Below are 9,370 nucleotides of genomic sequence, written 5' to 3' on the forward strand. Positions count from 1 at the left end.
TTCAGTGTTATTCATAGCTCAGAGTGACCTCCATCTTGCAGAGAGTGAGTGAGGCACACCACTTCCTGGTTTTATAGTCCCTCCCCCTCCCTCCAGTAGGGGCAGCAGAGGGAATGGTGAATTTTTTAAAACATTAATTTCTCTCTGATTTTTCATCGATGGGAAAAATTCTCTGGTCCAGGAAGGCAGACGTGGGCTCTGATCGAGGTGGCCAAAAATGACGGCCGTAGGTGTAGGCGTTGTCTCAGAAATCGCAGCACAGTGGGCCAAAAGCGGTCAAGATCAGACTTTTAGTAATATAGAAGGGGAGATCTCACTGAAGATGCATAATTCTGACAGGACACCACATGTCTGGGAGGATGTCTGGGCTGGTCTAGGTCAATGGTCACAGTTTCAGGACATGAGCCGAGGAAATTTAGGCCTGAGATGAGGAAAATCCTCTTCACTCAGAGTGTCATGAATCGGAGGACAAGTTACTGAATATATTTCAGAGGGAGGTAGATGTCTTGACACAACAGGCATCAAGGGTGTATAAAGGGAGAGCAGCAATATGATATTGTGATAGAGGATCAGTTGTGATCTTAGTGAATATAGAGGAGTAGCCTCGAAGGGCAGAGTTTCCCACTCCTGATCCAACTTTTCCATGTTTCGATACTTGTATGATTGCAGAGCAAGAGGAACAAAGATAAACATGATGATGAACTAACAAAAAGAAAAATCAATTTCTGAAGAGTTAGACATCGGAAGTCTCCAAGAACACTCTGAGGTTCAGATATTAACTGTTCAGAATGAAAATCTGGAGCTATGTTCGAGGTAACAATATTATGACATTATAATAGAACATTTTAGCATAACTTATATAAAATCATACTTATGGATTTGTCTTTTTTCCAGTTTGCCATCTGTTTATTCTTTGTGAGGGAATAGTACTGGCCTCGCCCAATACAAGTACTGTCGCCACAGTGGGAGAACAGATCATGTTCTGTGTAAATCTCCAGGAAGAATATAACTATATGGTAGAACTTGCCAGCACTCCAGACATTTTTATAGCAAAATGGATAGTCAACACTTTAGTAAAACCTGAGACCATACAACCCATGTATGAAGGCAGAGTGCGATGGAACATGAACGGTTCCTTGATGTTGGATAATGTTCAGATCAGTGACAGTAAAATATATACCATAACAATCTCCTTGCTCAACGTAGATACAGATGACACTCAAAAACATGTTTTTGATTTGTCTGTGTTTGGTAAGTACTGATTGGTGACAATTAATCTGTCCACGTATTTATTGAAAACTCTATTTCAGTAATCATAACTGAGGTTAAGCGATAATCCATGATATGCAGTGAGGTCTATTAATGTCAATTAGTAACCAAGCATAATGCACCAATTCTATGTTTGCATGTTGCCATAACTTCTGCTTAATGCTTTTATCATTAACCTTTGCAATGTAATCAAAATATGTTTTGTAGAAGGATAGATCACTCTGTTTCATGTTGGAAAATGTACATTGTTCTAACTAGTGTTGAGTGTTAATCACTCAGCTACAATTATGGCAAAGTAGTATTAATTATTTTTATTTTTATTCATTTAAAGCAGCCAATTCAATTCACATGAATAAAAAACAAAAGCTTCTGATACTGAAAATGTAAAACTAAATATATGTTTATTTAGGAAAACCAATTAATTCTCTATCCATGTTAACCTCATCTCTGTTTTAGAACGAATTACCCAGCTAGTGGCGAATATTAATTCTGACTGTTCATCTCTGAATATAATTCTGAACTGCTCTGTCTCTTCTGGAACTAATGTCACATTTCTTTGGAGAAAAAATCCATACATGGAGCCTCTGACGGCGTGTACAATGGATCAGACCTAGTGATCAATAGGAGCATTGAAGCGGAACAACATGTGTACATATGTCAAGCAAAGAATGCGGTCAGCAATGCAACTAGTGACGCAGTGACACCAGAGAAATGTCATAAAGATGATAAAGGTGGGAGAAGTGATAAAACTAAATCTTTATTCAAAGCTTTTTCATAGTATTCACATTTCCCTTCAACTAATCATTGCTGAGATTAGTTTAGTTTAGAGACCCAACATGGAATGAGGCCCTTCGGCCCATTGAGCCCACAAAATACATTCATCAGCACTGGGTCTAAATACCAGAAATATCTCCCCAACTTTATTGAGGGAGGACCTTCACAGATCCATATCCCTCCATATCCATGTGCCTATCTGAAAGCACTTAAACACCACTGTCATATCTGCCTTCACCATCATCCCTGCCAGCGTGTTTCCAGCACCCACCACTCTAGGTGTAAAAAACCTTGCCTCAAAGAAACTGCATTAGTTCATGGACATTTAGGGAGGGACAATAAATGCTGGACATGCTGCGCCAACATCCTGAAATAAAGCGAGAGGTTACTTCTTTGAGTCTCACTGATCGACTTCTCCCCACAGTCTGGAAGTCTGATGACATGGAATCTTTTCAAAGAATAAATTAGTTTAAACCACCAACGTGATTTGGTAACATTTTGATCAAATAAATCAAAATGTATTTGGAAGTTATTAAACACACATTTAAATTAATTTCAAGTATATACAGATCATTGGTAGATAATTCTTGTTTATCCACCTGTACTACAAAGTGTCATTTAAATAAGCTTACTATTTATGCTATGAAATTAATAAATTCAAATTTTCACTTTAGGTTACTTGCGATGGATGATTTCAATCGGTCTTATACCAGTTGTACTTATTGCTGTGGTTTCATTCATGTCTATAAAAGCAGGTAATGAAATAACAAGTATTTAATCAAATTGTGTTTTTATGATATTTCAGCAGCAGATTTCTCAAGTCTCAGCTATTTTGAGGCAATAAATCATCTCTTGGAATGCTTCAGAAATGCATTCTCCAGATTCCTGGCACGATTAGGGTAGAGAAAGGTAACGATACAATACGATACGATAGAACTTTATTAATCCCAAGAGGGAAATTGGTCTGCCAATAGTCATAAAGCACAAGATACATGAAACATGAAATTTAAGTGACAAGTGGAATGTCCAGGATTGGTGTTGTGCAAGGATTGGGGGGGGGGGGGGGGGGAGGGGAGCGGGGGGGGGGGGGGGGGGGGGGGCGGGGAGACAGTCTACCCCATGACAGAAGGGGGAGGAGTTGTTCAGTTTGATAGCCACATTGAAAAAGGATCGCCTGAGGTGTTCTGTGCTGCATCTTGGTGGAACCAGTCTGTTCCGGAAAGTGCTCCTCAGGTTGACCAGTGTGTCAAGGAGGGGGTGAGCTGTATTGTCCAAGGTGCTCCGCAGTTTGAGGAGCATCCTCCCCTCCAAGACCACCTCCAATGAAACCAACTCACTCCCAGGATGGAGCCAGCCTTCCTGTTGAGCTTGTTGATTCCGTTGGCATCAACGGCCTTTGCCCTGCTGCCCCAGCACATGTCAGTGAAGAAGATGGCACTGGCCACCACCGATTTATAGAACATCTGCAGCATCTTACTTTATACATTGAAAGAGCGGAGCCTCCTCAGAAAGTACAGGCGGCTCTGTCCCATATACAATGCCTCAGCATTCCTGCACCATTCCAGTTAACTGTCCAGGTAAACTCGAAGGTACTTGTATTCCTTGGTAAACTGCACATCCACACCTTTGATGGAGACAGGGGACAGGGGTGTTCCTCTCCTTCTAAAGTCCATTACTAATGTATGCAACAGCCGGCAGCGGTCTGCAGAACTCCAGCTGGTGCGGCGTCTACAGCCCGGGATCTCACGTTGGGGACCCGGGGGAAGAAGCTTCCACCGCCGGCCCGCGGCCATCTTCTACCGCGGGTGCGGCATGGACTTAACGTCACCCCAGGAGGGGAGCTTCGACCGCCGGCCCTGCAGTCTGTGGTGCTTCCGGCTGCGGCATGGCAGGTACTTTAAAACTTTGACCGCCGGCCTGCGGCCTACACCAGCCTGAAGCCGCGGTCTCTGGTTGGGAAGAGCCGATCCTGGACTCACCTTGAATTTGACTTTGTCCCTTACCATCTGGACGCCCGCAGCAACGGCTGTGGAGGGTGGTGGTCCCGACCACGGGGGAAAATGGAGGAGGACTGGCCAAGCTCTGTGCCTTCCACCACAGTGATGAATGCTGTGGTGGATGTTTGTGTAAAATTTTAATGTGGTTGTGTTCTTTATTATTGTACCGCTGCTGGCAACCCAAATACCACCGACCTTGGTTGTGTGGCAATAAAATTATTTCTATTCTATTTCTATGCAATTTTGCAAAAGCTTTTCACCTGGAAGGAGCTGGGAACAATTTGTCAGATAAATGTTTCACAAATATTCTTAAGACGGCCCAGTGGCACAGCGGTAGCGTTGCTGCCTTACAATGCCAGAGACCGGGCTCCATCCTGTTGGTACGGAGTTTCTTCCTTCTCCCTGTGATCGCATGGGTTCTCTGGTTTCCTCCCACAGTCCAAAGACGTACAGGTTTGGAGGTTAATTGGCTTTGCTAAGTTGTAAAATTGCCCCTAGTTTAATTTAGAGATACAGCGCGGTAACAGGCCCTTCGGCCCTCCGAGTCTGCACCGACCAATGATCCCTGCATATTAACACTATGCTACACACACTAGGGATAGTTTACACTTATACTAAGTCAATTAAACTACAAACCTGTATATGTTTGGAGCGAGGGAGGAGACCAAAGATCTTGGAGAAAAACCCAGGCAGTCACAGGCAGAATGTACAAATTCGATACAGATGGTACCGGCAGCAGCAACTCTACCGCTGCGCCACCGTGTCGCCCCTAGTGTAAGTCTACGTGGTGATCGCTGGTCGGCGCTAACTTGGTGGGCAAAAGGGTTCGTTTCTGCACTGTATCTCTAAAGTAAAGACTAAAATAAAGCTTAAAATAAGAAGTTTATTGAATTGCATTGGTTCACTTATAGCAATGTGAAGGTGCATGCAAAGGTACAAAATATACAGAACTTTATATATTAACAAATTGCAAACCATGTATGACAGTTTACATTCTGGAATCAACCTTCTTTTTAAAACTTTAGCAATAGGTGAAAACTGAATGAACTGAAGTTTAAAGTGTTCAATTTTATGTATGGTCTAAAAGACAAATTCATGCAATTATCTGAAGTACTTCCCTTGCCATTCACCACTTCCTCTGCTAAGTTCATCCACTCTTAAAGGATGACCATTTATAGGTTTATAAAAGATATCTTGCGAATGAAACATAAACCAAAGGAATAGTTAGATCTCAAGCCGGGTGTTGAGCAGCCAGGTTGTTGTCTCTGCGTCAATGTCTGCCAGGCTCTGAGCTCCATTTGGTGGGTGGTAGAGCGGGCACCCAGAGATGACATGGTTGGCTGTCTGTTGTTCTGCTGCGCATTCACAGGCTGGGCTCTGCGGAGCCCCCATCTCCACACGCTGGCATTGAAACGCCCAACTCCAGTACCAAGTCTGTTGAGCTTCACCCATGCTCCTCTGGGGAGGACAGATCCTAGACAGCTTTTATCTGGTGAAAGGTTATAAAAGGTCTATAAAATCATGAGGAACATTGAAAAAGAGAATAACCAGTCTTTTCACTCGGGTAAGGAAGTCTAAAACTAGAGGGCATAGGTTAATGTAATAGGGGAAAGGCATAAAAGGGACCTGACAAACAACACAGAGGGTGGTGCAGTTATGGAACATGTTACCAGGGCAAGTGATAGAGATGGGTACAATGACAACGTTTAAAAAGATGCTTAGTTAAGTACATGGATAGGGAAAGGATTGGAGGGAATTGAGCCAGACACAGGCAAGTGGGACTAGCTTGGTTCAGTAACTTGGTCAGCATAGATCAGATAACCAAAGGGGTTGTTTCTGTAACATTAGTTCTATGACTTTATGCTCCTGCCTTCATTGAAATCTAACAGTTCAAGAGAAAAATAAGATTCACATCAGTATGAACAATACTTCTTTGTTTGCCTTTGTAGGTAGAGAGACTCAGGAACGTAATGAACCAACAGGTGTCTTCACATATGAACTGAATGAACCTACGTCTGATGTTGAAACACCCGACACACCCAATGACCCCAGGTTACATCACTGCTGAAGTGTTCAGAAGCATCAAGAGATGTATTTTATCAACCACACTGAACCCAGCAGAATTGCCCAACCATTCGCGGAGGAATATGTTTATGAACGACAGTAAAACCCCAATAATCTGGTATCGATCATTGGGAAATCCAGATGATTCAGAATCTGTCTCACTGGTGATGTTGCCCACATTCCATGTTAACCCACCAGGTCCGGTCTCATACTCCTTTTAAACTTACCAGGACACCATCGCCAAACTCTGTACACGCTCACCAGGGGCCCATTCCCATACTCTGCAGCCAGAAACAAACTACAGGAAGAACTCAGCAGTTCGAACAGCATCTGCAAAGGGAAATGGACAGTCGATGTTTTAGGTCAGGATCCTTCACCTGGAGTAGTATAAAGGATCCCCACGCAAAGTGTTGACTGCCCATTTCCCTCCACAGATAAAGATGGGCTGAGAACACAGCTGTAAATTCTAACTGTAATAAAAAAGGTATTTTGCTACAAATCATAAATTTGTCAATTCTGCTGTTGCAATTCCATAATTAAAGCCGGCTACTTTCTACTTTCTGATGTATTTATTACAGGCTTGTCTTTTTCTCTTCTCTGGTTTGAATTCCTAAATATAAACAGCAGAGGCTGATGCGTAGTCACAGGAAATAAACTCTGCAGAAATATTAACCATTGAATCTACTATTGTGTTCAGGTCAGTTGTTCCAGTAGAATTGATTGTGGTCATGAATGCACAATGCAAAGCAACAGATTCTGTTAAAGGCAAGCAACACCGTTTCGCTGGCGGTGACTACAAGACTTGAGCAGGGCTATTCAAAGTTGCAGTACATAGAAAATAGTGAAGTCGCCCATACATTATGATTAAGGCATTTGCAGTAAAGAGCTACAGTGATCAAAACATGAAGAGAACGGCGGAACTTGTTTAACAACCAATTTTTGTGCTCAAGGGATAGCTGCCAGAGGTGAGCGGGCCAGCAGAAGGCGCGGAGGTCCTGGCGGCCGCTCGTAGCCACACGAGCAGCTTCCCTCCCCGGCCACAATGCGGTGGCTCCAGGCCCGGAGCACCGCGGCAGCGATGATTGAGTGAGTTACTGGCATGATCTCCGAACCCCTCCTTCCCAACGCTCCTGCCTTCCCCGGAACTTTACCCCTGGCCAGACTCCCCACACACGCTGCGAAAGGAACTCTCCCTCCAATTGGTCCTTTGTACTAGTATTGTCATTCAATTAGATCACAACTGATTCCTCCCGTTTTTCCCACCATCTCTCCATCTGCCGTCACCCTCCACCCCCCACCCATTTAGTAATTCAGAAAGAAGGAGATTTGGAAGCCTTGGGCAAATTGAATTGTTACTTTCTTTATTTTTATTTTTTATTTTTAGAGGAGAACAATCTGCGCATGCGCGGTTTAAGATTAAAAAAAAGCCGACTGACTGTCTACCCTGAGTAATTACTCACGGCACGTGCCTGAATATGATAATTCTATGAAAATTGTTCCCAATTGGGCCCCGCACCTCCTAAGGCCGACCCTGGCTGGCAGGTTAAACCTGACCGGAAACCACAATCCTTGCTCGTATATATGCATATGACTTCAGGCACAGAGACCACTAAGCAGTTCCCTTCTCTCTGAACTCCCACTGCCCCTTCAAATGTACCAACAATCCCCTTGCCCAAAGTCACTAACCTTTCTTCAATAGAGAGATTTGGGTGGGGACAAGGCTGGCAATGTAAGGGCAAATGGGTTTGGTAGGTCACGAAGGCTAGGGGAGAAAAGTAGGCAAATGGTGTCAGGTAAGGAAAGGAGGATTGATATGTGAAGCTGTAGAACATGGAAGAAGGGGAGGGAAGAGGAAAAAAGGAAATATGGGGCTGGGGATGGGAGATGAGCATATGAAGGATGAGAAAATGACTAGGGTGACTAGAATAGAATGTCTTTTATTGTCATTCAAACAGCTTGGTTTGAACGATTTTTCATTCCTAGTCTTAACATTACAAAAAAAACCAAGACACACACTTAACACAATTTACACAAATATCCATCACAGTGAATCTCCAACACCTCCTCACTGTGATGGAAAGCAAAAGTCTTATCTCTTCCCTTTGTTCTTCTCCCGAGGTCCAGCAGTCCAACTGCAGCGTTGAGGCGACTGGGGATCCCGATGTTAAAGCCCCCGGTGGGCGGTGGTAAGCCCCGCGGCCGTTTAAGCCACGCCGGGCGATGTTAGGCCCAACTCTGAGTCATTTAAACCCCGCAATTCGGGCGGGAGAAGTTGCCGTTGCGAGAGCTCCAAAAAGCGGTCTCCCACCAGGGACCTGTGAGCTCCCGATGTACCTGTCCACCGGGCCTGCGGCCAGAGCCTCCGAAGCTCCGACGTCGGGTCGTAGCCGCGCGCCACCACAGCTCTTCCCGTTCCGAAGTCGGCCAGGTCTGCGATGGCGAGTCCGCAGGCATCGTGACTGGAGCCCTCAGGTTGGTTGAAGGCCGCCGCCGGCTCCACGATGTTAGGCCCAATGACATCGGAGACCCGACAGGGAAAAAGTCGGGTTACCGTACAGGGAAGAGATTAAATGATTTCCCTCACCCCCCACATATACACAGATAAAAAAATAATAAAAACTAGAATCTAAAACATACATTTAACGAGACAAAAATAAAAGGTGGCAGTTTGTGCAATTTGTGTCTATCTTTAATGTTCATACCATTGGCTGCAAGCTAACCAAATGGAAATGTGAGGTGTTTTTCCAGTTTGCATGTAACTTCACTCTGGCAATGGAGGGGGCCAAAGACAAAAGGTCAGTGTGGGAAATGAAGTTAAAATGGTTTGAGCAAACGCTTTTTATGCTTGGAGTTTGAGCATTCAGCTAAGGTCAAAGCCAAACCAAAGCATTTAGCCAAGCCAAGGTGTTCATGTTGCCAGAGGCAGTTGCAACATTTTTCTTTGGTTACTATGAGATTTGGTAAATTTCAAATATCAACTTGAATGAAAGCTGAGGTGTAAAGATCATTGTGACAGGAAATACCAATTTAATATTAAAAAATATTTAATATTAAATTGTTTGACTATTTTAAATTAAGAGTGTACTTCAAAAATGGACATTCATTCAGAAGTGTTTCGATTTTGGGTAGACACAAAATGCTGGAGTAACTCAGCGGGACAGGCAGCATCTCTGGAGAGAAAGAATGAATGACATTTCCCGAAACGTCACCCATTCCTTCTCTCCAGAGATGCTGCCTGTCCCGCAGTTACTCTAGCATTTTGTGTC

Source organism: Amblyraja radiata, chromosome 13 (genome assembly GCF_010909765.2).
Source record: "Amblyraja radiata isolate CabotCenter1 chromosome 13, sAmbRad1.1.pri, whole genome shotgun sequence".
NCBI lineage: Eukaryota > Metazoa > Chordata > Chondrichthyes > Rajiformes > Rajidae > Amblyraja > Amblyraja radiata.